Source organism: Henckelia pumila, chromosome 4 (genome assembly GCF_033568475.1).
Source record: "Henckelia pumila isolate YLH828 chromosome 4, ASM3356847v2, whole genome shotgun sequence".
Classification (NCBI taxonomy): Eukaryota; Viridiplantae; Streptophyta; class Magnoliopsida; order Lamiales; family Gesneriaceae; genus Henckelia; species Henckelia pumila.
This window is the reverse complement of record NC_133123.1, coordinates 228,579,222-228,585,574: the sequence shown is the minus strand read 5'-3', so window position 1 is coordinate 228,585,574 and position 6,353 is coordinate 228,579,222. Positions and strand designations below refer to the sequence as shown.

Below are 6,353 nucleotides of genomic sequence, written 5' to 3'. Positions count from 1 at the left end.
ATAGCACATAAATATTTACCCTATCATATCAATTCATATCTTGATAATATTTCATAAACATAAATCATTTCAATTCGATATCAAGATATAAGTTAAATATCTATCCTAAATATATTTTCGAGATCATAGAATATTTAACCATATCATATCAAATCATTTGTCTAGAAGGCAAAATTCAATATTCTAATTAGCACGTTTAAAAAAAGATTTTCAAGGAATTAAAATTCCTTTCAGAAGAAATAAAAAAGAGGGATAAAATAGGAAAGAAAAAATGGTGTCCTCAAAAAATGGTTTTTCTAGCATGCTCAAGTATTATATAATAGTAGATATGATATACACATATATCTTATTCTTTCTTTAAAACATGCGGAAAAATGTCTTATCAATCAATGTCTGGAATAGCCAAATATTGTGAAAACATTGGGTTTCCCTTGATTTATTATCGGAGAGTATTCTATGAACTTTGGCACAGTGTACATGCATTGGATGAAATAAAAGATATATTATCAAAGAAATAATCCTGCAGGATCACAGCTACTTGATGCAAAGTATAGGCACAAATTTGCCTTTCGATTGCAAATATTAATTGATTTCATCGGATATAGAGCTAGCAAGTAGTGTAGGCGAGAACAATTTTCATTCACCTATAATTTATTAAATAATATCAAATTCAATCAAACAAGGGTGAATCACTCATAAATCCCCAAACCCAAACTTCATTTAGGCTTCAGTCCCTCTGTCAATTCATTTCAATTCTCAATCCCTGACCCATACATTTTATTAGTTTTAGCTCCCCAACCAAACAACTTTACCAATTTTCCCTCCAGAAACTTTCTTGCAGCATAGAAACAACTCAATCCCACACGTGGTTCCTTCCTCAATTTTCCTTTTCTTTCTTTTCCCATAGAAAATGTTCGAAACCCTTGTCTGAAATCGTAAGAGTTGAAGCATAATTATTGAGAGTTGAAGACATCATAAGCTTTTTTTTTGTGAGAATCGAAGTCATTGAAAGTTTTTTCTGTGAGAATCGAAACTCTCTTTCAAGTTAAATTATCAAATCTCTTGTAAGATTTTTCACTGAAGATCGAAGCTATTGGAAGCCTTATCTTTTGATGTTGTGTACCAAAACTCCGAAGAACTACAATTCAAGACCCTTGAAGCTGTAAGTTTTAATTTTGGAAAAAAAAACTCTTCCGGCGGCATGTGTATGGTTTATTTTGATTCGTAATTTGTTTACTTATAGTAACAACACTCATTATTGTAGAATAGACTCTGTAGTCTGGTGTTGTTACAACCTTGAATATTTTGGTTGCTGCAAGTGAGATGACAAACTGTTCGTGATTTCAATTATAAGCGGATGTAGTTTGGATGATATATTTCAAAGTTTGTTGAGGAAATATGAACAAATTAATCGTCAATCTATGTCACTACAATACATAGCTCCATAGTACAAGATGTTTTTTACCTTGAACAATGACAATGACGTCCGTAATATGATACATCTTTACATGAAGCCTGCAAGAATTTGTTATGCAGTGATGGTTAAAATTGATTGTATGAGTTATTATCTAAATTCACAAAATTGATAAATAGATTCATGATTTTAGTTGCTATTCGGGTGAATTGGAAAAAAAATCCCCAATCCTAAACATGATTTAGCATCTAGTCCCCACAAGCCAATTCTTGTTACGCATCTATCTACCAACGATTTTTCTTTATCCGAAGAATATGATATTGTTGTGCAATCCACTCACCATTTTTTTTTGCTTCTAATATTTTGTAATTTTATCTTCATTTTTTTGTATTTTTTAATGCCCAAATCCATGGTTCTCTTGTATATGATTTTCATAAAACTCTTAATCCAATATTGCACGAAAAATTCTAGGTATGAAATAATAACATTTGGTTTAGATTGACATTTTTTTAAATAACTATGAGGTTATATTTATGAATTATTATATAGTTCTTTGATTGAAATGCTTGTACGTGAAATTTTGTTTGATTGTGTTGTTGAAAGATGAAATGTTACTTATTTTAGCTTTAAATGAATTATATTTCTACAAATAACATATGCGAGAACTTTTATTCATTGAAAAACAACTTTTATTTTTGCAGAATGGAATCTGGAGCAGGGTCTTTTTCCAACCTTGCGTTTTTGGGTTGCTGCAAATGTAATGAGAAATTATTTGTGATTTCAATTATGAGTGGATCTAGTTTGGATGATTTATTTCAGAGTTTGTCAAGCAAATATGAGCAAATTAATCCTCAATCTATGTCACTACAATACATAGCTCCACAGTACAAGATGTATGTTACCTTGAACAACAATGATGATGTCCGTAATATGATACATCTTCACATGTGTATGAGGCTGACTATGATTGAATTGAGGGCCGAGAAAAAAGATCAGACTGTAGGAGGCTTAAATACTGAGAGGTATAATTCACGCGTTCCCCTTTTTTTTTGCACTGTCTATATTGTTTACTTCGGTAATTTTTTGTTATATTTATGTATAGATAGAGTTTGAAAGCGTGATTTTATTTTTGTACTTCGTTATAGTTTTCTGGTGATTTTTAATGTTGATTTATCTTAAAAGTAATTCTGAAGTTATGATTGTGAAATTCATAAGGGACGATGAAGTTGACAGACAATCCAGAAGTGATAATGAGCTTGAAGAGGCCCCCATACAAAATTCTCTTGATTCTTGGTTTCATTGCATCTGTGGGGTGGGCCAAACATTCAAAGATGCTGCAGAATTTAGAATTTATATGAAAAAATATTCGGTTTCTATAAGACGCTCATTTTTGTATGCCAAAAATGATAGAGATAAGATTATTGCTGTTTGTACTGAACATAATTGCAAGTGGCGAGTTTATGCATCCAGACATAAGGCAGACAATCTATTTGGGATCAGAAAATGCAATTTACAACACACTTGTGGAGAGGACAATTTATCTGGTAGAGGACATCCAAGAGCTGATTCAGCTTGGGTCGCAAATTTGATGAAGGATAAATTGTGGGGGGAGCCATCTTACCATCCCTGTGCAATGGTGAAAGATGTACACAGAGATTTTGGAGTAGATTTAGAGTATCACAACTCTTGTAAGTGCAAGGAATTAGCTATGTATGATCTCCATGGCTCAGATAAGGGGTGTTATGACAAATTGAGAGGGTATTGTCATGCAGTTAGAGAAACAAATCCTGGTAGTGTGGCAGATTATGAGATTGATGTAGTAACCAATAAATTCAAACGGTTATTCCTTTGTTTTAATGCATGTGCAGTTGGTTTTGCTACTGGTTGTAGACAAATGATTTTTCTCGATGGAACTCATATTAAGAACAAATATAAAGGTAGTATCCTACTTGCAGTGGCAAAAGACGCCAATGATGATCTTTTTACATTGGAGTACGTTGTAGTGGATGCTGAGAATGATTCGAATTGGGAATGATTTTGTTTTCATTTGAGAGGTGTCCTTGTTTTGCAACATATCATGGTGTTTGAAAAGTTCACTTTTTTCTCAGATAGACATCCCGGTATTATCAAGGCTGTTAAGCTATTATTTCCGGGAAGTCACCATGCTTATTGTTTGAGGCACTTGGTGGATAATTTTGTGAAGCATGTTAGTAAGTAATTTATTTTATTGTTTGAAATCTTGAAATAGTATTATTTATTGATGGTCATATAAATGTGTTATGTTTCTTGTCATTGAAGGTCTTGCGAAGTTATCCGCTACACAACAAAAAACATTGGTCATCTGTGTTCAAGAAAGCTGCATATGCCCCTTCACAACAAGAATTTACACGACATATTAATAATATTTTTGAATCCATGCCTCGTGCTAGTACTTTTATCACAAGTTCTGATCCACAAAGTTGGGCAAATGCTTTGTTTCCTGGAATACCATGGGGTGTTATAAATAATAACATTGCCGAATGTTGGAACAACTGGGTTAAACCAGCTCGTCATCTTCCTATTGTTTCTATGGTGGATCATGTACGTGTGTAAATCATGAACATGATGCACAGACGACGTGAAACAACATCAGTCATGGTTCAGGAATTAAGCCCGAAGAAGGAGAAGGCTCTAGCTAGCACATATATTGAATCCAAAAACTTGAGTATTAACAGATCATGTGGTTGGAAATTTGAGGTAGTTGATGGTGATAAATCATTTGCGGTTGATTTGAATGAATGGACTTGTTCATGCAGATCTTGGCAGATTAATATGCTTCCGTGCAAGCATGTTTGTGCAGCTATTAAATCAAAGTCGATGTCGCCATATGCTTTTTGTGATCGGTATTTCCATATTGAAATGTATCGTCAAGCATATAAAGGAATGATCAATCCCATACCGACATTTGACATGTACGAGACCAACAATGATGAAGGATCTGTAATCAATGCTCCGGATATACGAAGTCAACCAGGCCGTATAAGGACTAAGAGGAGTCCGTCTCAAGTTGAAACACGTGTGTCAAAGTGTGGTCGTTTTCATAAGCCAGGGCACAACAGACGTAGTTGCAAAGAAGCCATAGAATAGGTTTATATGGTTAATTGAAATAGTATCTTAATATTGAGTGTACCTATAATGATTTACTTGTCGACATCCTTTCTTATTATATATGATTATTACGAAGTATTGATAACTAATTTATATTTTTGCATTTCTGCAGCAGAAAAAGGAGAGAGGAATGGCAATTGATCGTGGATTTGCCTGCTAGGAAGCATACACGTTCCAGTGGTGGATTTGTGGTTTAGTTTTAGTTTAATGGTTTCAGTTCTTGACATTTTAGTCCGAACTTTATGGACTTCTAGTTATTTATGGTTTAGCGTTGCCTAGATGGTTCTTGTGTTTGTATTGTGCACAACATATTGATATGCTTGTTATCGTTGATGTTTAACCTTGATGGTGTTGTTATTTGGTGTTGCTGGATACATTAACACGGATAATTGTTTTTTTGTGCGCACATAGCTAGTTTGATAAATGACCAACACATGTCGGATTTGTTTACTGAATATTAGTACATATACTAAGAAATCAAATTCACTCAATCTACACATATGGTACAACATACACTACAGTAAGGTATAATTGTCGAGATTTCATTTATAAATGATACTCTATTGAGTAGATATCAAATCGTTTTACTATTTCATTTTCAACATGCACCATATATGTGGTAAGTAGATACCAAATGGTTTTATTATCTTAGACATGAAATTCATCAAGTCTCGCTTTGTTGCAATGTGCTTGTTTTACCACGATATGTACTTTATTATCGGTCATATGTTCTTCAAGATAGACTTGGTTGTACCTTATTTTCTTGAGCTCTTGTTCTCCAAAGTATTCCAAAGCCGACTCTAATTCCCTGCAAAATCTGAATGACGGCTTCTCTCTTCAAAATCCTCTTTTTATATGTGTTCCTCAATCCCACAATCGAGCCCTAAAAATCTAGATTCCAAAATTTTCAAAACTCTGATTTGTTTCCATATCACGGACATTCCGCAGATGCGCATAAAATAAACGCAGATGCGTTTTTCTTCCAAATCCAAAATTCCCGCAGATGCATTAAAACAAGCGCAGAAGCGCTTCCTTCGTTTCTAAATTCCATGGACAATCACGCAGATGCGTGAATTAAGCCGCAAATGCGGTTATTCCTTCTCAGATTTCTGCTCTTTTACGCAGATGCATGGTCTTTAACGCATATTGTGAGACCTCGTTTCTAAACAACTAATATCAGACAACAAGCGATAAGTAATCAAGAACCCAATAAATATATTTTTTTTTAAAAGGAGGCTCGCGCACCCGCGCCTACATCCCGCAAATCCCAGCGCGCCCGCGCCAAAGGAAGCGCGCCCGCGCTCATATCTCGCAAAGAGGCCGCGCGCCCGCGCCGTCCCCTCGCCCAGAGTAGTTAAGGCACTGTAATAAACTCAAACAAAACCTAAACACTTGCATTAAGAGTATTTGACATTCCAATAACAATACAAGAAAGGTTTAGGGAAGAGCAACATTCAATTCAATAGCACCTACATCGTTCTTGCTTACAAAACATATACGAGAAGTTCGAATGACTAAACATGATCGCAAAACATAACTAGGTTGACATGCTGTTTCGACTTCTAAACGAGTCTCACTTCTATCTCTTGCTCTGGACGCTAACCAGGTCTATGCTGACTTGATCCTGTCCTTCCTGTTGCCAAGTACACATACAAAACAAAGCAACAGCCGGATAACCGGTGAGAATGATAATCCCAGTAAAAGCAACATATCAAGTAATGAATATACAACATGCTATCAAACCACATATTCAAGTCGAAGTTAATGATATGCATGTCTTTAAAACCAGGAT

General features: G+C 34.8%; 1 long non-coding RNA gene across 1 annotated transcript; it reads left to right on the top strand.

Moving 5' to 3' along the window:
* The first annotated feature begins 860 nt into the window (after positions 1-860).
* Positions 861-4,783, top strand: LOC140867812 (uncharacterized). The gene is made up of 3 exons (XR_012145277.1): positions 861-1,162; positions 2,116-2,436; positions 4,674-4,783. It is a non-coding gene; the product is annotated as an uncharacterized lncRNA (long non-coding RNA).
* Positions 4,784-6,353: the final 1,570 nt, after the last annotated feature.